The sequence below is a fragment of the Bufo gargarizans genome, chromosome 2, assembly GCF_014858855.1.
Source record: "Bufo gargarizans isolate SCDJY-AF-19 chromosome 2, ASM1485885v1, whole genome shotgun sequence".
Classification (NCBI taxonomy): Eukaryota; Metazoa; Chordata; class Amphibia; order Anura; family Bufonidae; genus Bufo; species Bufo gargarizans.
Window position 1 is genome coordinate 694,522,642 of NC_058081.1, and position 26,220 is coordinate 694,548,861.

The 26,220-nt window shown below is 44.9% G+C and overlaps 1 protein-coding gene across 5 annotated transcripts in view; it reads left to right on the forward strand.

Moving 5' to 3' along the window:
• The window catches only part of LOC122928993 (myosin-10-like), a 137,170-nt gene that overhangs the window by 40,864 nt on the left and 70,086 nt on the right, over window positions 1-26,220 (forward strand). For 3 of the 5 annotated variants that reach the window (XM_044282383.1, XM_044282387.1, XM_044282386.1), the window contains exon 1: window positions 6,009-6,161. The exons of the other annotated variants lie outside the window; for them this stretch is intronic. The gene's annotated coding sequence lies outside the window, so the exon portion shown is untranslated. Of the gene's footprint in view, window positions 1-6,008; window positions 6,162-26,220 lie in introns of those variants that run through there. 5 annotated transcript variants of the gene reach the window in all.

Genomic DNA, 26,220 nt, shown 5'->3' on the forward strand with positions numbered 1-26,220 from the left:
AGGTTGACGCCTCTGGTAAGGTTTACATGTTAGACTAAAGTCAGCCAACCCTCTGGGACAGGCGGACCATCCGATGTCTATCAGATGTTTGGTTGACTTTGATTCGTTGATCGGACGTTTTGAATATTATAATGCTTTATCCTTCAAAGTTCATGGAAGGTAAGATAGCCCACCAGAAGAGTCTGGCAGCAGCTCTAAGGTCCCTTTACATTCCTGATATTTGGCCCATCTAAAGGTGGGATGAGTGATCACCGCAGCCATCGCTCATCCCCAGAGGAGGTGACTGCTTCATGTGAATGCAGCTGTCACCTCCACTGTCGAGTAGGCAGTTATCAAATTGAACAGTTTGTTCCTGATAATTGCTCGCTGAGTCGGTCCATGTAAATTTACCTTAAAAACACAACCGTGCTCAGCTGAAACAAGCGAGCTTGTGTAGGGGGAGGTCGGGAGGAATAGCTGTTCAGCCAACAGCTATTGAATGTGTACATCCACCATAAAGGGTTTTCTGACAATGGAAACATCCTCTATCCACAGAGTAGGGGATAAGTATCCGACCGTCGGGGGTCCAACCTGTGGGCACTGTATTCGGCTATCTCCGGCAGTCCAATGGAGAATGAATGAAGAACATAAGAACATGGTTTCCCCCCCCCCATTTTTTGGACTGAGGATAAGTTTGTATTGTGTTGGAAACCTTTAAGATTTATAGGAGTTTGTGAGATCTAAATATTGATGACTTATCCTTTAGACTCAGTCATCAATATTTGATTTGTGGGGTCCCGACTAAGCTGTGGCCTCTTCATAGCATACCAGACAAAGCTCCATACATTGTATTGTGGCCGTGCTTGGTATTGCAGCTCAATCCCAGTTGCTTGAATGGGACTGAGCAGCGCAGGCTTTTTTATGGCAGCCGGTAATTTCAGCCTCCATGTTTGCTAAGTGGTGGTCCATGGGCTTCACTGGATTTTTACGCTCTCATAGACATTGTAATGTTGTACATGGGGGGGGGGGGGGGGGGGGCGGGGGGGCCACAATCAATTGATAATTGTATACTGGACCAAACCTTTTTACTGGGAGCGGATAGGGGCATTTAATTCTGCTGTTTGTATGGAGAGGGATGGGTAATACTGTACTTGCAGGCTGTATTTATAAGAGTATCTAAGGCCGGAGCTCGTATTTCTGCCGCCGGTGTGCAGTGGATGCCTTGGCGGAAACCGATTTTAATTGTACTAATCCACATGGGAATACTGGGCTGCTGCTCTGCTCACAAAAGAACCCTCTTAGGCCCCTTTCACACGGGCGAGTATTCCGCGCGGATGCGATGCGGGAGGTGAACGCATTGCACCCGCACTGAATCCTGACCCATTCATTTCTATGGGGCTGTGCATATGAGTGTTGTTTTTCACGCATCACTTGTGCGTTGCGTGAAAATCGCAGCATGCTCCTTTGTGCGTTTTCCACGCAACACAGGCCCCATAGAAATGAATGGGGTTGCGTGAAAATCGCAAGTATCCGCAAGCAAGTGCGGATGCGGTGCGATTTTCACGCACGGTTGCTAGCAGACTATCAGGATGGGGACCTGATCATTGTTATTTTCCCTTATAACATGGTTATAAGGGTAAATAATGGCTTTCCGAATACAGAATGCATAGTACAATAGGGCTGGAGGGGTTAAAAAATAAATAAAAAATATTTTAACTCTCCTTAATCCACTTGATCGCGCAGCTGGTATCTCTTCTGTCTTCTTTCTTTGCTTTGTGGATGAAAAAGACCTGTGGTGACGTCACTCCGGTCATCACATGGTCCATTACATAATCCATCACCTAAGGGTTCAGGTGCAGAATCTGTGCCAAAATAGTCATCCAATCCTGAATGTGTGAGCGGATGGACTGCAAAGAGTTAACCGCGATGTCGCCATAAACCGTGAGGAAGGACTGTGCCCATGCGCCCTCGTGCTGTTTGCTCTTCTAAACTCGCATTCAAATCTGTATGGAAAGCAACTCCAGTCTTGCAGCTTTCCGCTGTTCTCTCCCAGTTTTTCTAAATGATAAATTTTTGTTTTTAAAATGAGGAATTAGTGATTTATTTGTATATTTCCTATAATTTATAGCCAAAAAGGTGGAGTCCTGTCCTGATCACAGGTGCTCAGATATACATGAAGGGGCAGATTTACTTTTGAAAGTGTGCCACCTTTTTGCACCAAAAATCTAGTGTACACGCTTTGCATCACATTTACCAACTGTTTTACACACATTTCTAAGCTTTTTGGGTGTGGCTTAACGGGAAGGGCGTGGCCTAAGTGACCTCCGTGTGCCAATATTTTGGAGCATTTTTGGAGTAAAACTATGGCAACTTATAGGTGACATTTGTTTTTATAGCACACGGATAGAATTCTGGTTCATGAACAGAAGTTTGGTGTAAATCTGGAGCAGTATTTATGATTCCCCAAATTTATACAGGTCGGTGCACCAGAATAGTAAATGTGTCTATAGTAAGGCCTTATGCACACAACCGCTGTTTTAGTCCGCATCCAAGCCGCAGTTTTTGCGGCTTGGATGCAGACCCATTCACTTCAATGGGGCCGCAAAAGATGCGGACAACACTCCGCATCCGTTGCTCCGTTCCGTGGTCCGCAAAAAAATAAAATATAACCTGTCCTATTATTGTCCATTTTGCGGACAAGAATAGGCAGTTATATCAATGTCTGTCCTTGTCGTTCTGCAAATTGCGGAACCCACACGGACGCCATCCATGTTTTGCGGATCCGTGATTTGCGGACCGCAAAGCACACAACGGTCATGTGCACACGACCAATGTTCTGGTCCGCAGCCGAGCCGCAAAACACGGAACGGTCATGTGCATGAGGCCTAAGACGGTGTAATTTTTATTCTTAGACACTATTAGTAAATCTGCCCTAATGTCTTATAGGGTTAGCCCAGCTGAATGGAGATGCCTTTCATCTAGGGATACTTTATTCTGGAGAACAAGTACTTTTTAATTCATATGCAAATGAACAGTTGGGTGCACCGAGGGCAGGCCCAAACCACTCTGTGCACCCTTGTTCCTCTTACTACCTCTGCCAGCCAGTCCCTCCTTCCTGATTGGAGCATTTTCCTGCACAGTCATCTCACCTGAAGGGGGAGGGGCCGGCAGAGGAAGCAGGAGGAGTAAAGGTGCACAGAATGACTTGGGCCCGCCCTCGGTGCACCAAACTGCTCATTTGCATATGGATTAAAAGTACTTCAGAATAAAGCAACAGATTGCAGAGGACTCATTCCACTCGGCTGAGCTAGCCCTACAAGGCATTGTGCCTCGTTTATCACTGAATTTCCTGATTACAAATTCCTTTGAAAGGAGTTGTCCGGTTTATGAAACTCATTTTCAAATACCCCGTTATGGAATTTTGAGTTTATAGAGCTGGTCCCTCATTGCATCAGCAAGAGAATGACTACAAAGACCCATATCTCTCTGGAGGACCCATGACGTCTGTGCATAACACAGCCCATTGATTTCACTGGGCACGATGTAATGTTTTTATTTTCCCTGTGGGGGCGCTGCAGGGAACCTGAACATTTGATGCTGGACTTCTCAGTAGACCACATCTGATCATTTGGGTTCCCAGAAGCTGAACAAACCGAGATCCACTTATTTTTGGCGATTTATAACGCGGACAACTCGCATGTGATCCTTTGCCCGTTCAGGAATGCAAAGATGAAGGTAGCATGCTGGGCGGTACAGGACCTCGAAGGGTCTTGTGCAGTGGGACCTAGTCTAATGAATAGGACCCAAGCACAAGGCTCTTCACGCGTCATGTAGAGAGTAAGGGTACTGGTGCAGGATTTCAAATGGAATTTCGCATGTGTTAATTGTGCTTTTTTATGCAGATTTGATGCGGTTTTGCTGCAGATCTCACCCTTCATTACAATTGACATCCTGTGGATTTAAAAATTGACCTTCCAAACGGATTTTGAAATCCGCAGCATGTCAATTGTTTGTGCGGTTCTTTTGTGCGGATTTCAAAATTTGTTTGAAAGGTGGATTTCTGCATTTTGTCTAATCTCATTCACTTTGCTGGTACGGTATTAAAGGGGTTCTGTAGATTTTTCTTACTGATGATCTATCCAATGCATAGATCATCGGCCTCTGATCGGCGGGGGTCTGACACGCGGGAAACTTTGGTTGCGAGACAGCAGTCACAGCCAAAATCACCCTGTAGCCGAACCTTAAGATTGGGTGGGAGATCCTCAGTAACATGACAATTTAGGCCCCTTTCAGACGAGCAAGTTCCACACTCCGGACTCGCAGCGTGATTATGCGGCAGCTCCTGTCCTGACCTCCCAGCACTGCCGGGGTCACATAGCATTACTGATTTATGATGCTATGTAACCTTTACAGTTCTGGAATGTATTGGATAACACTGACATCATGCTGTCAGTTATACAGTACATTCCAGGACTCTAACGGTTACATAACATCATAAATGAATATAAAGCTACGCGACCTCAGTAAGTGCTGGGAGGTCAGGATGGGGGCTGCTGCATACTCGCGCTGTGAATCCGGAGTGTGCAACTCGCTCGTCTGAAAGGGGCCTTAATGAGCCAAACCTGTGTTATTTGGTCATAATCAGAACATGTTTTCCACCTCTGGATACAAAATATTCCTTCTGCCCACTAAATAATCATGTTACAGCAGTACACTGCTCATACTGTGTACAGACACGTGGAATACGGTGGGAAAGAATGTGCGTTCCATTCATATGTTGTACGCTGGCCTAGTGCTCCAGTATTAGGACATCTCCCCTTATATTTGTACAGTGTTGCAGTGTAAAAAAAGATATTGTATGTTTTTTAACGTTGCCATTCACTGACAGCAAGAAGGAATCTTGAAAATGGCGATGAATCTAAGCAAATTTAAGGTCTCGTGCACACGACCGTATTTTGTTTCAGTGTCCGATCCGTGTTTTTATTTTTATTTTTTTCCGCGGATTGGATGCGGACTCATTCATTTCAATGGGATAGCGGACAGCACACCGCTTCTGTTGTTCCCCCAAAAAATAGTGCATGTCCTATTTTCTTTCTAGTTTGCAGACAAGGATAGGCATTATTACAATGGATCTGCAAAAAACCCCAAAAAAACGGATGCCATACTGAACGTCATCCGTTTTTTTTTTTTTTGTGGACCGAAAAACACATACGGTCGTGTGCATGTAGCCTAAAAGTTACAAAACTTTGATTGTACAATGATTGAAGGGTTTTTTCCAAGTTTAAAGGTGCTGTGCCTTTACTAAAATGTATCCCCTATCCACACGATGGGGGATATGGGTCTGATCAGTTTTTTTGGTGCATTTTGCTGAGTAAATCTTTAAACGTACATTTAACTATGGTGCATTAGTAAATCTCCACCCATAGCTGTAGAAGGTGACTACACATGCCATCAGGATAAGGCCTCATCAACACTAACGTATATTCTTTTCGTGTCCGTTCCCTTTTTTTTTTTGTGGACCGTATACGCCACCAGTCATTTCAATGGGTCCGCAAAAAAAAAAAAGGGAAGTTACTCTGTGTGCATTCCGTTTCCGTTCCGCAAAAAAATAGAACGTGTCCTATTATTGTCCGCATTACGGACAAGGATAGTACTGTTCTATCAGGGGCCAGCTGTTCCGTTCCGCAAAATACGGAATGCACACGGATGTCATCCGTATTTTTTGCGGACCGCAAAATACATAAGGTCGTGTGCATGAGGCCTAACAGGAATGTGGCCCCCCTCCCCCTAAGTCCTCTATTGCAGTCTTTAAAAAAGTATAATAAAAGTAGAAAGTCTTTCTGCCGGATAAAAAAAAATTGTGGGACAGAGTGACAACTAGGAAGCCTTTTCCACCATTGTCGGAATACTTCTCGAGCCCAGCCCTTTGTCTGGAGGTATGATGTTTGCTTCGGAGGTTTCAGCACGTTAGAGCAGTGCATTCCTGGCCCCTCCTTGCTAAGTGACATCAGGGACCTTTGCACTCCCCCTCCTCTCCTTCCGGACGTGCACTGACAGTCGAGTGTCTGGATGCACAGCGACACATCCACCTTGGAGTTAACCACCTGCTCTGCACCAGAGGGAATATATTTCTTTTTTTTTGGGTGGGATACTGCAGGACAGTATACGACGCTCGAGTCCAGGTACGTGAGGCATGTCACTTTTCATTCATATTGCATGTGTGGAGGGGTTCTGGCCATAGCCTGCCTCACTGTATAATCCTGGGGGGCTCAGGTGTGGTGCTAGTTTACTTTTTGAGGTTCTTAGCCCGGATAAATCGTGATCTGCTGATTATTCTCCAGCTCTTTGGTGTTTTGTAGCTTTTTATTTTTTTATTTTATTATGCACAGTACTTGTGATACTGGTTTTATGTGGATTTGAGCAATCTGTGGCTGCGACTCCTACACCTATTGGGATGAATCTGCCCATTCTGGAAGGAGCAGGCAACCATTTAACATGCACGGTGGCCTCCTGACGCTCCTTTAAAGCAGATCTCTGAGAATAGAAGGATTGGGCAGTTTTGCTTGAACATGTCAGATCATTTTGATCTCTGGAGACAGTCTGCCACCAGACGAGTCTGGCAGTCACTGGTATAGCTGTTGATCTGACCAGAGTGCAAGACTATGGAAGGAATAGCAGTCAGCCGAACATCTAATGTGTATGGTGGTCTCCAGATGACTGAGAGTAGACAGATTGGGCAGTTTTGCTTCAACATGTCAGATCATTTTGATCTGAAGAGACAATCTGCCACCAGAGGAGTCTGGCAGTCACTGGTATTACTGGTGATCTGACCCAAGAGTGCAAGACTATGGAAGGAATAGCAGTCGGCTGAACATCTAATGTGTATGGTGGCCTCCAAATGACGCTCCATTAAGGCAGATGACGGAGAGTAGACGGATTGGGCAGTTAGGTTTCAACACGTCAGATCATTTTGATCTCAAAAGACAATCTGCCAGCAGAGGAATCTGGTCCTGTAGAGCTGACCCAAGAGTGCAAGACTTTGGAAGGAATAGCAGTCAGCCGAACATCTAATGTGTATGGTCTCCAAATGACGCTCCATTAAGGCAGATGACGGAGAGTAGACTGATTGGGCAGTTGGGTTTCAGCATGTCATATCATTTTGATGTCAGCAGACAATCTGCCACCAGAGGAGTCTGGTCTTGTAGAGCTGACACAAGAAGTGTGTGGAAGGGATAGCAGTCAGCTGAACATCTAGTGTCTGGCCGGCTTTAGACTTGGAGTGCCACAGGGGACCAGCAATGTATAGGGTGATATGATCAAAAATACACACGTTTAGCATATTGTGCGTTTACAAAAATACATAATTTTTAATGTTATTATCATAGTGTTCTTTTCATATTCTTTAGTCTTTGGGATGAGAAATGCAACGCTGAGCAGCTCTGCAGAAGGTTGCATGGCGAGAGGCTGGTCACTGTCGAGCTGCCCCTAGCAAGTAGCCATTAGGGCTTATTCACACGACCGTAAGTGTTCTGTGGTCTGCAAACTGCGGATCTACAAAAACACTGCTGCACGCCGCATCACGTGGGTCGTGTGCATGAAGCCTAGATGTCTCTACCACTTCTCCTGAAGCCTCTGGGAGTCTGGGACTGAGGTCATGTAGGTGTACACGAGAGCATTACCAATACATTGGCATGAACATGTATCCTTGGTACATTTTGTAAAAAAAAAAAAAAAAAAAAAAACAGTAAACTCAAAGAGCGCGACGTAGGAATGTTTAACTTGGCGGAGCATTGATTAAATTATTTGATGGTAATAGATTACAGCTCTTTAACAAAATGCAGACAAAGGGGGTATTTATGAAGCCACAAATTGGATTGCCTCCTTAGAGGTGAGCCGTCACTTCCAACGCTACACACTGGTTAATGGCTGTTGGACACGAGCTTTATTGCTATTTACCTACCATGATGAAGACCGTGAAAGGAGGGTGAACCCAAGCGTACAGTGCTGGCTGTAAAATCAAGAAATACTGGTTTAGATATGAAGCGTGTTCATATAAGTGCTTGTCTGCCGCAGGCGTTATTGAGTGGAGTAAGTGTTGGTGCACGCTCTGGGGTTAGTCTGGATGCTATGGCAATGGATTGATTTGCTTTGCTCTTGGGTACGTCCTGGACACCACTCTGTCCTAGCACCAGGGTTACTAGGTCTTGGACACTATCTCCAGGGTTAATCACTATTAGGATCAAAGAGGCTAGGGCAGGGATCGGCAACCTTCAGCATTCCAGATCCTGTGAAACTACAACCCCCAGCATGCGGACATGCTCAGCGGTTCTTCTAACTCCCATAGAAGTGAATGAAGCATGCTGGGAGTTGTAGTTTCAGAACACCTGGAGTGCCGGAGGTTGCAGATCCCTGGGCTAGGCCATAAGGGTACGACCATGCAGTTTTGGAATCCAAAACCAGGAGTAAATTAAAAAAAAAGAAGTCTTTATTTGTCCTTTATCCTTCCTCTCCTGTTATGATCCACCCGCGTGGCCGTACTCTAAACGTTTCCATACACCTTCCGTAGCTATCCGCCATATGCTCAGCCTTCCAGCACCCTTCCTTGTACACTCTCATGCTCAGTTTGGTCCAGTGTGCATGCGTTCTCAGTGGGAAATAAAGTATTGGGGCATGTTGAAATTTGCCAAGAGAACACAGGCCAGACGTGTTCTAAGACTAACCTGATGAAATCTGTGGTTTTGGCCAACGTTAGTCGAATATGTATGTCCGGCTTAAAGAGGTTTTACAGGACTTATTTATTGATGACCTATCCTTGGGATAGATCTTCAATATTGGATCGATGGGGCCTATTCACTTGAATGGGACCAGCTGCGATAACCGGGCATAGCCACTCCAGATCGGACGGCGTTCTGGTGCCTGGTTCCTGCACTGGAGCTTGTAAAAACATGTGGTCGGTGGGGTGCCGGTAGACGGACCCTGTCCTATCTGAAATTGATGCCCTCCTGGAAAATCCATTTACAGGGTTTGTATCATCTCATGCATTGGGGGCATATATCGCTAGGATAGGCCCCCAATGTCTGATAGGTGCTGGTACCACCTCTGGGACCCCCACCTATCTTTACAACGGAACCCACAAAGTGAAGGAGGGTGCACTGCGCATATGCAGCTGCCCTCTGTTCATTTCTATGGGACTGCCAAAAATAGCTGAGCTGGCTCAGCTATTTCCATCAGCCCTATAGAAATGATTGAAGCGATGGGCGCGCTTGCGTGGTGCACTTCCCATTCCTTTCAATGGTACTTCCAAAAATAAAATAGCCAAGCACGGTTTTTGGCTGTTTTTGGCACTCCCATAGAAATGAATGGATGGCGGCCGCCCAAGTGCGGTGAGCCCTTTTACACTTTGTGGACTCCGTCCTAAAGATAGGTGCTGGTCCCAGAGGTGGGACCCGCACCTATCAGACATTGGGGGCATATTACTAGGACAATGTATTAGATGACACAACCCCTTAAAGTTAGGGTACCTCTACTTTAGAAGGTGGTCAATAGGCTGATAAAGAGACTCCTGAGTTTATCTTGCAGCTGTTGAGCCTGGTTTTACTTGGGTGCTTGTATCCGGACTCCCTCTGTTACTAGCCTTGGGAAATGTGTACGTTCTAGTTGATTTAACACTCCGAGATGAGGCTACACGTGCAGGGTGGGGCCGCGACTTTGTAGTTGATCATGAAGGCGTATGACAAAGGCGTCTTACCATTTTTTACACATACACAGCAGACATCTTTGCAATTTACTTCTAAAACGTGTATTAATATATTGATTTTTAACGGTACATGGACAAACCTACTCCGAACAAAAATGATTGTCTGCCCTCTTTTCAGTTTGTAGATTTCGGGTAAATGTGTAAATAGGCAAACTTGTGGTGGGTTTTTGGACCACCCCTTTAAGGCCCCTTTCACACGAGCGAGTTTTCCGCACGGGGGCAATGCGTGACGTGAACGCATAGCACCCGCACTGAATCCTGACCCATTCATTTCAATGGGTCTGTGTACATGAGCGTTGTTTTTCACACATCAGTTTTGCGTTGCGTGAAAATCGCGGCATGTTCTATATTCTGTGTTTTTCATGCAGCCCATGCCCCATAGAAGTGAATGGGGCTGCGTGAAAAACGCATTGCATCTGCAAGCAAGTGCGGGTGCGATGCGTTTTTCACTGATTGTTGCTAAGAGATGTTGTTTGTAAACATTCCGTTTTTTATCACGCGCGTGAAAAACGCATCGCACCCGCGCGGAAAAAACTGAACAACTAAACGCAATCTCAGACAAAACTGACTGAACTTGCTTGCAAAATAGTGCGAGTTTCACTGAACGCACTCTGAACGCATCCGGCCCCAATCCGCAATGCCCGTGTGAAACCAGCCTAAAGGGAATCTGTCACAAGTGACCTCTCTGTCCAGCTGTTTGCATAGACACATAGTTGATCCGAGTCTCCGTTCCTGAGTTCTGATACTTGATTGGTGCCGGCTCCAGTTCCAGGACTTCCACCTATCGGGAAAACGGGTATTCACCTTCCCCTCCTGCTTGCACTCCAGACCAAGCATCCTCTTATTCATGGCCACCTCTGCTGCTCACCTTACACCTTTCCGGAGTGCCATAGAGGAGTCAGGAGACCCCCCCCCCCCCCCCATTCTGCCAAAATATGAGGTCTTCGAGATTTCTACGTAGTGTGCCATTAGTTCCTGCCTTGCACTACGCGCCCTTTCTCTTCTGTCTGATGGGATCATATGGTTGGGGGCATCACAAAATGGCAATGCGGGCTGCAGGTTGTGCACCCTTGGATTACATGGAGGTACGTGTCCACACAGTATGGCTCTGTAGGCCAAGATGTCAGCTCGTCAACCACATTGTCATAACGATGTGGTCCTTCATGACCCCTGCCGATTGTGTGTGACGACTTCCAGTATAAGTATCTGTGTGTTCTGCTCTTTATTGAAAACATTATGGAAGACAATGAGCGACCTTCATGTGGCTAAGCCCAGGAACCCAGTAGCCGATTCACCTAAAAATGAGTTTTTTACTGCTAGTCCCTTTAAAAATGAAATTGGCTCCTTGAAGTGTAACCAGGTCCTTCTGTCCAGGATGGACCGCAGGTGGAGTACAAAGCGGCTCACTTTCTCCACACATGCGATAACAAACACATTCCAGTCTATTGAACTTGTCACAAAGCTTCTCTGCTTACTTATGGTGGTACCAGCACAAGGGAGCAAGTTACAATATGCCCATGCTGGAGTGTGAAGTCTTGGGAAAAAAATCTTGCTCGTTGGACTAGATTTGTGCGAACACGTTTTAGGAAAGGAGTAATGAGATCTGAATCCAAGCAAGCTGAGATTTGTTGTTTTACTATAGAACTTTCTCATTTAATGAATATCACCATGATGGGTCACTTTGGACCTGATGAAGAGGACTGTCCATTGTCCCCTGAATAAAACCAAAGTGTTAAATCCGCTGTAGATCTCTTGGGCCTCATTCACATCTCCATTTGGAGATCCAGCAGGCTGTTCTGGCACAGAGCAGCCTACCGGATCCTCTACTTCAGAGATGCCCAACCTGCGACCCTCCAGCTGTTGCAAAACTACAACTCCCAGCATGACTTGACAGCCTACAATTATTAGGGCATGCTGGAAGTTGTAGTTTTGCAACAGCTGGAGGGTCAGAGGTTGAGTATCCCTGCTCTACTTCATTGCCGGATCCTCTTCTTCACAACTGGATTTCCATTGACTGCAATAGGGTCTGACGGTGATCTGGCCGATTTCCAGCATAAATGGTGGGTTTCGGTTGGACAAAAACCGTTGCATGCAGCCCGATCTCCGAAACAGAGGTGAACGGTATCTGAGACTGTCCCTTAGGATTCTATCATACCACAGGTCCACTTGTGGCTTTAGCCCCATTCGATGGCACCAACACACGTGTAGTCAGCTGCACAGTATCCTTGTGGAAACCGCAGCAAGAAGTGACATGTCCATTCTTTTTTTTCCACGTGGTTGATTTTAGATACGCACTTGAAAAATGCTACTTCACATGTGCTATGGCAAGGACTCCTGAGTTAATCAGTGGGATGTCCATGTTAAGCCTTTTTTTTTTTTATGCTAATTTTGTCAGGAAAAATACCTGTACTTAAGCCATAGCGGTACCAATGAAACTGTGAGCTCATCCTGCAAAAAACAAGCACAGGTCCATTGATAGAAAAATAAAAAAGTTATGGCGACACAAAAGCAATAAAAAAAAAATGTATTATGCAAAAGTAGTAAGAAGATATAAAATTGTTATCATCAGTACTGATCTGCAGAATAAAATTTATAATAGTGAGAGCTGTAAAATTGAACCCACAAAGCAAAACCCCAAAAATTTAGAAGTTGCTTTTTTATTTCATCTTTCCTTTATCAGCTGAATCGACTGCTGCTGGTCCCATCTCGATACGTGCCCGCAATGTGGAGAAATCGGCTTTTTAATAATTTGCTAATTAGCCCCTTGATGCAATGAGGATGTTGCTATTGTACCTCGTTGCACCCAGAGGTTCCTCTCTTAAAAGACTAAAATCTAACCTGTGTGTAGCCTGACTCTGCAGTTAGGGGACACTTTCTTCCATCTGCGTCTTCTTTCTGCTAACTATAGACAGCAGGAGAAATTGTCGATAGAAGGGAATAAAACTTGACTGCATCAGACTACACAGGGTTTGTTTGTAGTCTGTTACCATGGAGACACGCAAGTCTTGTAGATACAACATATAAAGTAAATTGAGACTTAATGCAGAGTTGAGTCATTTTTATCTGCATAGGGACAATAAAAGAATAGTCTGTGAAGACTAACATAGCCTGTAAATCCTTCGCCGCTCTAGTGCCACTGCTTCTGTGGTCCCCATCACTCTTTGTGAACTTTGCTGCAGTGATGCCGTGCTGTACATCCATCTTACTGCTGCAGCCAATCACTGGTTTCAGCAGTGGTGCTTGTATTTGTGGCATGAACCCTTTGAGGACAGTGATTGGCTGTAGTAATCATGTGGTATGCTACAAGAGAAGTGAACAAGGACCATCACCGTGTTAATACTGATTCATTTGTAATGGTCATTTTTATTTCTTTTTAAATGATAATATTGTCTGCCATCAGCCACCACTCCTGTATTTGACTAGGGCTACAACAGTTGCACAACATAAGATTGTATTGTCGCCTAATCATAATGAATGTGCAGTTTACTGTGACTTGCCATACGACAGTCTTCAGAAATCTCAACTTGCTGGACTTCGTTATGACCACATTCCCGTTGCTTTGGATGGGCAATGTGTCATACTTAATTTCCCCTGTGGGGGCACTGTAGGGTAATGGAGTATGTACTGCCAGGTTTCCCCCTCCGATTACAGGTGAATCCTGGAGGTCCTAGTTGAGGGATACTTTGTGATCGGTTTATTGTGATTGTCCAAAATGGAGAACTCATTTAGTCTGGACCGCACATGGCACCTAGAAGAACCTATAGATTAATGTATGTCCTTATAGTCGTCTACGTTAAGGGATTTGCTGTAAACTGTGATAATTGCACCACAGAATGAAAGTGAAGAATAAAATACAACTAAGCGTTATATTCTAGAATTGCAGTGAAACTCTCATCCATGAGTAAATCTCACACCAGATGCCTCCATGAGGTGTGGCAGTAATTGGTTGTGGAAAGAAGCTTTGTATTTGTGAACATCAAAGGAAGGAGAAAGCCATCTCTTGATGTTCTCAAGCTATGTGGAAGAAAGGTCTATTCCAAGCAAGTTTTATCATCTTCTCACTGGAAAAAAAAATTGCATCTCAAGTAGGTTTTCTTCCAGTCCTCATTCACAGTGACGTTAGTAGTTCCAAACAGAACACTCTACCGAACGTTGCCAGAATGGCCGTTGGCCCTATTGACTATAAAGGGGTCCGGTGGAGATCCTGCCACTACCCGGCAAATTTGCTGGGATTTGTCTGGCCGAATCCAGGCATAAAGGGGTTGTACACCTTTTGGGGGGTGAAATGGGTTAGCAACTCCCCCACCCCCCTCGCGCACAGAACTGCGAAGAGAAGCATATTTACCTCCTTCCCAATGCTGGCTGTCCCGCGTCCATCTGAAATGAGCTGTAAAGTCATAGCCACTAGGGGTCTCTCTTCCAGCTAAGTTGCAGTCCACTGCCTGTCAGGCATGATCTGTCCCTGGTAACTAAGACAGAAGACTGGTGGGAGGAAGTGGGCGTGTCAGAGCTAGCTGACATCCTTAGCCTGATAAAAATAACTGCTTCTACACAGCTTCTGAACATTACAGGGGCCTCCAGCCTTATCTGTTCTGTAAACTCTGGAGATGAAAACATAGTGGGAAGTCAAAAGAAAAGGATATCACAGCAGTACAATGCTGGCAGAATAGAAATGTCCCCTGCTTCTGAGTGAAATGCATCTTGCTGTGCAGCTTAAACAGGGAATAATATGACTGAAAAAAAAAAAACATTAGGGCAGCCCAAACATAACTGCTCCTTCACAGTTATGATTGTACAAAAAAGCACAGTCATTATGCAAACTTTTTATGAAAACTCAGGTACGCTTTAAGACATGAAGAAAATACATGCCCTCCTCCCATGTCACAAACCAGGTTGTTTTTCTTATAGGCACACCTTTGTCTTGTCTGTTGTGTCAGTAAAGAATTGGCACCACACCCTTGACTTGATTACTGTCCTGGCTTCACTGTAATGTACTTCCGTTCAGTCACCGATTTAGATTGACACTGAAAATATGACTTTCTTTGGAGGTTCTGGAGATGTTCGGGACCTCTCCTTAGTTACTAGGCGCAAAAAAGTTTTGCAGATACAGAAATTTCCTAATCTGAGTAAGGCATTAACAATATCAGAAGTAACTATAGAATAGCAGCCAAGACTCTGATTAGGTTCCAGACTAGTGGTGACCAACCTGTGGTCCTCCAGCCAAAATGCTGGGAGTTGTTGCTTGTCAACAACAGGAAGTTCACAGAGAGGACACTACCGATCCTGGCTGCCTTGTTGGCTTCAATGGTGTCTTATATGAACAAATCTTTTTTACTTTATTTAGGCTTCTTTAGATTGTTTGCTTCTAACAAGCCCCGATTAGCGATATGCAAGTTGGTCGCCACAATTTTATTACTTCCATTTAAAGGGGTTGGCCACTTTCCAGTTGTTGTTAACCAATGTGTTTGTAAGATGATTATATTTGTATTTGTGGGTATTCTGTGCCATTTTCTGTATTTCACAAGGTATTCTCCCTTGTTTGCTAAGTCTTATGTGCTGTCTGTCCACAGGTCCTGTCCATAAAATGGCTGCTGATGGAGAGTCATATGACCAGGCAGATCATGTCCATGTGACTCTCCTCCATTCAAAGGCACTGCACCCGCCATCCGCACTTACACTGCCTTAGTATGGAGGAGGCTGAATGAGGTCTGGTCACATGAGCCTCAATCAGCGGCCATCTTATGGACAGGACCTCTGAGGACAGCACAGATTTGCCTACCATGAGGGCATGGCTTATGAAATTTAGCAAACGGCACAGAATTTCTACAAAGGCTATCTCACTAAATTCCATGTAGTCATCTTACATACACATTGGTCACAGATAGCCAGAACGTGGCCTACCCCTTTTAAATGGTTCACTGAAGGGATGAAGTAGTCCTTATTCATACTCGCTTCTTTCATGTACTTTATATTATTTCGGCAGCACATTCCCAGTGAATAAAGGGAGTTGAGCTACCAACACAATTTTTTATATATTTTTTCCGCCACAAAAGATGTGGTCGGTGGACTGTTTGCACGGGGCAGTGATCGTTCAGCCGATCATTAGCCTGTGTAACTGACACTTTACTTGAGGAAAGGAGAAGACATGGAGCTGGGGGTTTGATGTGAGGATCTATTTCTTTTCGGTCACACCCTTGTACTTTTACAGCCGTTCATAGCGTTAGTCCTTGACTTTGCTGGATAATTGCTGTCAAGGCGTCTTACACTTTCATATTTTAGAGGGTGTTTATTGCACGCTTCGTTTTAGCTATGTGACAGTATTAACTGTACGTTTTTTTAAAAGTGGTTTTCCAATAGTTTAATATTGATGGCCTAGCTATATCTGATCGGTGGGGGTCCTGGCAAAACCATTGATCAGCTGTTTGAAAAGGCCATGGTTTTTTAGGTGAGCGCTGCGGCCTCTTCCTAGGCCAGTGTTCATGGGTGACATGGTCTAAACCAGGGGTGCACAACCTAAGGCTCAGGGGCCACATGCGACCCTCTATCATTGTGTGCGGCACCCCAATCATCTGGTGACAGACCTGTATGTCTGTCGTGTGGCTGCTCGCATGCATTTTTTTATGCATTCTCCCATTAGATGGGAGTCCTGGAGGTGTAACCAGACATGTACAGTATTTCAGTTGGTAATACCATTTTAAAGCTTTTATTTTTCCTGGCTGCAATACCGAGCCCAGCCACTATACAATGTATGGCGCTGTGCTTGGTGAGCTGTGAGCACTCACTAGAGTGCCGAGGCCTCTTCAATCATTGATCCTAATAATGATCATTCATCCCCGATCACCGCATGTAAAATGAGCGGGCACTGATTAGGAATGATCGTTCATATGCTCATTTGTTCCCAATCATCACCCAGTGATATCGCCCCTTGTTTATAGCACCATATGGCCACTGAAAGTTTACTATTTATTACATATTATTGTATCCCAAGGAAAGAAGAAAGTTGTTGTGAATCATCTTGTGATTCGCTTTCTTCTCCTTGCCTTGTTACCTGCTTCTCAAACTCTACCTAGGAGCTCTGGTTACATGGACGTATTAAAGGGAATGTCCATTCACTAATAGATGCACGTGTCCAGTGATATATTTCCATGACTTTTTGATTTTGTTATCTAAGAACCTTTGTTATCTAAGGGTTAATAAATAGCAGTGGGTGGGTATTTATAGCTGAGTCTGGAACGGAGTACGCATGCTTGACAAAGGGGGCGTGCCCCCGAAACGTAGCTGCATGCACACTTGGTGCGGGACCTCCTCCGTAACCATAGCCTCTGATGGTATTTGCAGACCAGGGGGAGATTTATAATTTCGCTTGCGCCTGAAAGGCGCAGGTGCAACTTAAAAAAAAAAAATTGTTGCATCTTTCCGCCACTTTCCCTAGGGTTCGTGGTAAGGGTTCGTGGTAAGCGGCTCCGACAAAGTTACGGTATCTTCATTTACGCCAGTTTTCTGCCACAAATGAAGCCGGAAATCTACGGCAGCTCTGAGCTGTTGTAGATAACTGTTTAGGCGCACGGACTGGACTGTCATAGGCGCAAGCCTCGTCATAAACTGAACGCTTGCGCCGGCAGTGCAGGGGATATCCAGACAGGCGCAGAAAGTGCCACCCAAGTGTTTATATGGACTATTCTAATATGACGATTCTAGGACTATGACGATGTGAATTTCAAACATTGTAACTGGATATATGCAAAAGTTTTGAATATAAATAATTATATTTATAATAAATAATTATATGAATATATATAATGCGTTACTGGTGCGTCTTTTTTGTATGTTTCATCAGAAAATCGCCTGTTAAAATCTCGTTTTTATAGTGGCTGTGCTTGGTATTGCAGTCCAGGCCCATTCACTTCAATGGGGCTGAGGTCACGTGACCGATGAAGGTGACGTCACTGGCCTAGGAAGTGCACTGGAACGCTGCAGCCACTGATTGGCTTTGTTGCCAGGAGTCTCCTCCCCCCCCCCCCCCCACTGATCAGATATCGATGACCTATCCTGAGTATAGGCCATCGGTATAAAAATTTCGGACGACCCCTTTAAGCCAGAACTGATCATCCTATGGGGTCATTTCTGGCCCGACTCTACGTCAACACCCCAGAAGTCTCCCTTTCACAGGACTGAAAAACATTGCGTGCAGTCCCACGCTATCCGGCTGTGGCGAGCAAAACGTCATCAGTTGTGTTAATAGATGTGAACCTTGCCTTTGTGGCCAAACGTCCCATGGAACGCTGCTCCTTCGGTGACAAGTAACAGAAAAGAACCAAAAATGTTGAGCATTTGCTGGACAGACAAATGTAGTATGTGTGTCCCTGGAATGAGCCGGGAGGTGCAGAATTGTTTGACTAAGCTGCAGAGCAGCGAGCAAGGCCAAAGCAAGTAAACAGACTGGCAGCCGGCCCATTGTTCTGGGGGTTGGATTGTAAAGCTACAGTCGTTGGCCGGCATGCCAGGCTGACCCGTCAGCTCTGTATCATTCTTTGTTCCTTTGTAAACCCGCTCTCCTTCGCGTTATTTTTACAGACAATGGACTCTTCATAGCATATTCCATCGGGCATCATTAAAGTAACGCACTTTGTGCATTTTGGCTTTTGTACGATTAATGAAATTACTAGTGGGAATAAATAGTTGGGGGATGCTGCACTGATCTGAAGGGTAGTCTCCGGGAAATAAAAACTTTACTGGTGGGGAATGAATACGGCTGCCATGAAATTACTGTACTCCCTTTGTTTTACGTCCGCCACAATGGGAGCTGCAAAAAGAGGCTTCATTCAGATGCTAATGTGGTGGTAAATCACGGCCCGCCGCAGATGACCTTTCACAATCCTGGAGGATTTATTGAGAAAATTCTGCCTTTTTTTTTTTTTTTTTTTTTTTTTTTTTTTGAAGGGGGGGGGGGGGGGGAGTTGTCATCTCAAAGAGGTTTCAAAGCCAAAACTGATACAGTATATTAATAAAGATGGGCACCTTGATTACTGTGGTCATATAACTTAAAGAAGAACTCCCACTAAAATTTGTATTCTTTGACCTGTAAATTGTAGTGAAGGTAAATTTTTTTTTTTTTTTTTCCAGTGACTGTATTTGTGATTTATAACCTCCCTTCTGATCCTCAGCTGTGTTATCTGACCAACACTGTGACTATTCTTGTGTGGACAGGAAGCCAGTTTCTCTATATATTCCTATGGGAGCTCAATGTCCGTCTCAAAGGAATGAATAAAGAAGTAACTAACATGACACATCTGAGGATCAGAAGGGAGGTTATAAATCACAAATAGTCACCGGAAAGAAAACTGCCTTCACTACAATTTACATCATGTACTATTCTAACTAGTCACAGAATACATTTTTTGTGTGAGTCCATCTTTAAAGGGGTTGTGTCACGTTTTGGAGTTATCTCCTATCCACAACCGATCGCTGCCATTTGACCGATCCCAAGAACAGGGTTCCCGTTTCCTTGATCTGATGGAGCAGCAGGCTGATGCATGCGCACTGCCGCTCCATTCATTCTCTGTGGGACCTCCGGAAATGGCAGTGCTTAGCTGTTTCTGGGGATCCCATAGAGAATGAATGGAGAAGCAGAGGGCACTCTTGACCTGCTTCTTAATCAGATTGAGGGAACGGAAACCCCATTCTCGGGATCTGACCACTGAGACCCCCACTGATCAGTTAGTTATGCCTTATCCTGTGGATCCCTTATCCTTCATTCAAAACTACACTACAGAGGACAACCTCTGTAAAGCCTACGATCGGCTGATTGGCGCGGTGTCCCTAGGCCTATATGAAACAGGGTTGTCGTCGTGAAATGACCCCTTTCATGATGTGGAACTGAGAATAGTTTTAAATCGACTTTTTGTTGGGCCAAATCAGTTCTGACCGGGCAGTGATACTTTCAGGTGACCTCAAGAAGCCAAACGGGGCTGTAAAACAGTCTGTAATCAGCAAACATCAGTGCACATCCTGTCACTTGACCCTCGGGTTGAGCAACCAGGTCCGATTTAGCATGACCAGCCTTTAGAGAGGCGGGGGGGGGGAGGATAAATATTGCAAAGCTGAAAAAATACCCACAAACATCTCGACTATGTGACATATTTGCAAAGTTTAAAGAATGTGCTCTCCCTATGTGATGCTATGATTTTATGCAGCACATCGACCCTTCATGACCCGTATATACTATAATTCTGATTTATGCCTTTTATGAAAATGTTTGCTGGTTTCAGAATTGCCCCCCAAATTTTTATTGATGTCTCAATGGCACCAATTATCATAGACTGTCTGTGTGACTGTGAAGAAAGTTGTACTTGTTAACGCCCTTTTACAGGGGCCCGCGGATTGGAACAATTACTGGGAAGGCGAGTTTGCTCGTTCCGGATATTTGCCCCATGTAAATTGAGCCGCCGATTACCTGACAAATGAGGAGGCTGGAATGCACTTAAAGGGGTTGCACAGCCTTGGACGTGACAACCAACCCCTGCCCCTGAACATAACGTCACCTGTCCGCAATCCCGGTGCTGCTCCGTTCTTGGCCACTACCAGTCCCCGCAGGACCAGGAAGTGGCTTGGTCCTGCGACCGCTGCCGACAATGGGAATGGAGCATCGGCGGGTCCGTGGACAGGCGAGTGGGGTTTTTCATGTTCAGGGGCAACAGTCCTGACAACCCCTGTAGGATAACTGATGGCCGAATGTATGTTTGGTCCACAGCTATGACCCCTATACTCAGCCCAGCCGAGTGTGCATGTGTTGTCAGTAGGAAGAGGGGAGGAAGCCACTGCCAGACTATTAGGGCAGCAACTTACCTCGAATGTGCTTTTACTTTATCATCTGTCATCGGGGGAGAAGCAAGAGGCCCCATCCATATTAGATGGTCGGCCGAACCCCCCCAGCCCCCCCCCCCCCCCCCCGCAAAATCGGCAGGGTTTGGTCTAGGCCTTAGGTCTGGATAAGGGCTCATGCACACGGCCGTTGTTGTTTTTGCAGTCCACAAATTGCGAATCTGCAAAACACTGATACCAACCATGTATGTTCTGCATTTTGCGGAACGGAACATCCTGCCCTGTAGAACTTCCTATCCTTGTCCGTAAAAAGAGTAGGATATGTTCTATTTTTTGCGTGTCCGTGGAATGGACATACGGATAAGGACTGCACACGGTGTGCTGTCCACATCTTTTGCGACCCCCATTGAAGTGAATTTGTCCGCATCCGACCCACAAAAAATGCGGATTGGACGCCGAGAAAAACAGTCGTGCAAGAAAAGAAATTTTGTCAACTGTGAATCTGCCCCTCCCTGCAAAGCAAGCTCCACTGATGTGCGCACGCAAGGTGCTGAATATTTGCATTCCTCAGTGCGGAGGACATGACTTTCCAATACATAGAATGGCATGTGTGCTATGTCTGCATCTTTCTGTTCTATTCTACGTTTTTCAAAGCAGCACCTGGATCTGAATACTTTTGTAACTGCAGGTAAGTAAAGTGGTTTTCCAGGCTCCTGATATTAAGGATCTTCAGAAATGGGCAATATATAGATCGGCGAGGGTCCGACACCCCGCACTCCCCCACGGATCAGCTGTGCCCTGCAGCCTCTGGAGATGGAACTAGGACTTTGAATGGAACAAAGCCTAGTGGTCGTGCTGGGTTACTGCAGCTCCTGTTGAAGTGAATGGGAACTGAGCAGCAGTACCTCCGCACAACCACTACACTTTCAACTAGGACATCAATATCAGGAGCCTGGAAAACCCCTTTAAAATGTAGTATAGCCACAAAGTTATTCAATAAAATGTATCTGTATGGCGCCACCAGCTGGTTGTTCTTTTCCTTATTTCTATGTCCACCTCACTGGGGAGGTCGCACATGCTCAGTTCCCTCCTGCAACGGTCAACACCCCTATCTACTGTTAGAAGCTGCAGCAGAAAGGATACCCCTCCTGATCTGTGACAGGGGGAGAACTACAGCAGAAAGGACACTTCTCCCGAGCTGTGATAGGGAGAGAGCTGCAGCCGAAAGGACGTGTTCCCTGAGCTGTGATAGGGAGAGAGCTGCAGCGGAAAGGACACACCCCTGAGATGCCAGCTTGAAATACATTGAGCAAATCAAGATACTCCCATTCTTTGATGGGGATCACCTGTGTTCATACTAATCTGTGACCTAGAAAGGGGGTTTGGTATCTTGTTCTCAGCCCCAGTAGTAGTGAGGTTGGACTCCAACATATCTGAATGATGGGTCAGAAAAATAAAAAATGCACAACATATAACTGACATGTATACGAAACAAAATGGATACACAATGATCCGTGCATCATGTCAGTATTCAGCTCCCTATTCCAGTATACAGATGACTGAGGCTTAAAGGTGACTGTTCACATTGAACACGGATCTGAGCTGCAGGCAGCACGTTATAGAGCAGGAGGAGCTGAGCCGACTGATATATAGTTTAATGGAGAGATATTCTGTAAAACTTGTATTACATTAATTCTGTTATTTCTATCCTTAGGAGTCCAGTGGGCGGTCCTATTCAGTGAGTAACGCCCACTGGACTCTTAAGCATGGAGCAAGGAATGAAATTAATAAATTACAAGTTAAAATTCCAGTTAAAATGAATCTTTTCCGACAAATCTATATATCTGTCTGCTCAGCTCCTCCTGCGGTCTACAGACCAGACACCACGCTCTACGTGACCTCTTCCCTTTTAAGTGTGTAATTCTAAATATTCTCAGAAATTGACTGCATTCTTCTCTCCTGTGCTTTCTGATCGACCATTGTACTTTCTGTAGTCGAAACTGATTTTGAACTTTCCTCGGAGATATCGAAAGCAAATGTAACGACACCATACTGAGTAATCATTAATCCTCCGTACCTTTTATGGCCTGGACAGTGTTCAGGTATGTGGATTACAGGGCGGTATAATCTTTTACTCTTCCTGAGAGGTGTCTGAACACAATGTTAGACCGCAGGTGTAGAGTTGGGCAATGCATGGGTGATGGACGTGTCAGAAGTGCAGATATGGCCAGACATTAAAGTGCCTAGCAGTCAGACGTTTGATGTGGATCCACCCATAGGTATATTAGATCGACGTGACATTAAAGGGAACCTGTCGGCACATTTTCCACCGCTATACTGCACCAAAGCCTTCTACCGGAAAGCAATAGGTTTAGACTGATTGGCAAAAAAAATACTGCACCAAGAAGTTGTTGTTGAAATGAATAGTTCACTGTGTGATGTAATGATGACATATGGAAGCGATTACTATATTAGAGGAAAGGACGAGTTTATTGGGAAATCTGTACAATGGAATGGAGGCTCTAGGACCCTGTGTGCGCCTCTAGCCTGGATACAAGATGAGATACGGCCTCTAGCCTGGATACAAGATGAGATACGGCCTCCTCTAGCCTGGATACAAGATGAGATACGGCCTCCTCTAGCCTGGATACAAGATGAGACACGGCCTCTAGCCTGGATACAAGATGAGATACGGCCTCTAGCCTGGATACAAGATGAGACACGGCCTCTAGCCTGGATACAAGATGAGGTACGGCCTCTAGCCTGGATACAAGATGAGGTACGGCCTCTAGCCTGGATACAAGATGAGATACGGCCTCTAGCCTGGATACAAGATGAGGCACGGCCTCTAGCCTGGATACAAGATGAGGTACGGCCTCCAGCCTGGATACAAGATGAGGATACGGCCTCCAGCCTGGATACAAGATGAGATACGCCTCTAGCCTGGATACAGATGAATACGCCTCTAGCCTGGATACAAGATGAGATACGGCCTCTAGCCTGGATACAAGATGAGATACGGCCTCTAGCCTGGATACAAGATGAGACACGGCCTCTAGCCTGGATACAAGATGAGATACGGCCTCCAGCCTGGATACAAGATGAGATACGGCCTCCAGCCTGGATACAAGATGAGATACGGTTGGCCATGGAGAGCCTGAGACATAACTGCACACAGTTTGGCAGCAATCCGACATTTCTATCTGGGTGCCATATTTTTGTTGTCAATGAGTGTATAAATGTCACTCCATACGTATTTTTGATGCATTATGTAAGAAGTTTAAACATGGCATGTTCTGTATGCAAATTACTGCTGCAGAGTCATGGGGGTGGTGCCACTTTCCTTAAGGGTCATACAGGTCGGTCCCCAGATTCTTCTTCTTTTTTTTTTTTTTTTTTTTTTTTTTTTTTTTTTTTTTGACTAATGTCCATCAGGCCTTCATTACAAGTTAGCGTTGGATGCATGTGCATTGTAACCAGCTGTACAGACATCAGCTTCCTCTTCGCACTGCGCATGCGCTGGGTTGTCAGCCTGGACGCATTACTATAGGTAGGATCGGGTATACAAACTCCTTACTACCTACTGTCTCTGGCATTAGGCAACATATTGAGTCTTCTCCTCTTGTCTTTATCATTTCTGCCCCTCATACACTTACATTATGTAATATGAGCGCACACTGCTGGGAGCTGGCCTGAATGTGCTGGAGATCACTAGGGTCCCTACTACATTATGCGCTCATGTATAATTGCAGCTCATATTTATATCGCCCGTAGCGTTTACCTTCTTTTCTACAGAGAATTGTACGGTATTTCAGCAGTAGAAATAACCTGCTTTCATTTCATATTAACAGCTCCCACGCGAAAGACTCTTTACCAATGATGTCAAGTTTTTTACATTTTTGGCACTGAGTAACTGGAGTTGGAATTTATACTGAATCATGTATAATGTGTGTTTTCATTTTTAGTTCATGAGTAAAATGTAAATTTGTACAGGAGAAATGTTTTATATACTTATTTAAATCAACTTTTTATAATAAACCTATTTTATTTTTTATTTTTTTCTCCATGTCACAGTATTAAAAAAAAAAAAAAAAAAAAAAAAAAAGAAATCCTGCAAATTTTACACTGGCCACTGTTTTATAGAGATCATTTCTCCAGTCATCTCATTATCCTTACAGGCAGGATTACAACGAAGGGTATCACTTGTATTGAGATAATACAGGATCCACCTTGCTGATTATAGTTTACCTCCCCTTTATAACTTTTAAATTAATTTGTACTTAAAAAATCATTTCCCGAACTCCGGTTTGGTCAAACCAGAGTTCGGGAAATGTTTTTTTACAGTACACATTAATTTATGAAGTTATTGCGCGAAGTCTCACGAGACTTCAGGAAGCAATAACTTCGGTCATCAGAGCCAATACATTCTAATACTGTACGGAGCTCCTGCGCCTTTCGGTATTAGAACAAAGTTTTACACGAATTGACTTCGGATGTTTCATCCGAAGTCGATTCGCTCATCCCTAACAGTGACCTCTGCACAGAGCATGCCCACAACACTCTCCTTTTAGAAGTCAATGAACATCTCTAGGCTATAGGTTCTTATGGTCCATGTGGCTGCTACTTTTATCGACTGAGGCAAGATCGCCACCCCCCATAATCATGCACAACCAAATAGAATAAAGAAAATATAGCACAGGATCCACCATTCACAATAAGTGATGGTTATAGCTCACCTCCTCCCCCTCTCTGCTCAATGGTCTCTGCTCAGATCACAGAGCATGCGCACAATATTCTCCTTTAGTGAGCAAAGTCTACAGGTACTTATGGTCCATATGGCTCGGGCAAAAATCGCCACCTCCCACAGTCATGGACAGAAAATAGAATTAAAAAATATCTGCAATCCGAAAATCGGTCACATGGCCTAGGTGCCACCCAGTCCCATTCAAGTGGCCCTGTGCATGGTGAGAAGCCAGGAGGCTTAGGGTACTCACAGGAGCGCCAGGGCCTCTTCAATCACAGGATTGGTGCGGACTTGGACCCCTGGTGATCTGATATTGATGTCGTATCCTCAGGACAGATCATGAATATTTAACACAAACCGGACAAACCGCAATACCGCAACGGGCAGCACACGTTTGTGTGAATGAGCCCTTAAGGGAGTGTGTCACCAGGAAATCCACTGATGAACCAGTCACAATGCCCTCTGTGCACTTAAAGGGAACCTGTCACCAGTTCTATGGTGTCCTAACTAAGGGCAACATAAATAAGTGACTGATTCTCTTGGCAAAATGCTGGGTCACTTTCTTTAATTGACCCAGTCAATCTGCCAACATCTTGTATTGAAAAGCTCCAGCTGATAATGATGAGTCCTGAATATTTATGAGCTCCTGACTCTCCCCGCCCACCTGCTGCTGAATGACAGTTTGTTTCCATAGGAATCAGAAGCAGGTGGGCAGGGGAGTGGCTATATCTCTGAATTAAATATACGCTGGACTCACTGACATCACGCTGGACTCAAAACTCAGCTCATTAGCATGCGACATGCGGCATCTTTGTGTGTATATTATGAGGTAACCATCTGTCACACCAGTAAGTGAATACATCTAAGGCACTTTTTTGTAGTTAATGATTGTATATATTTAGATTATAATCAAATATCC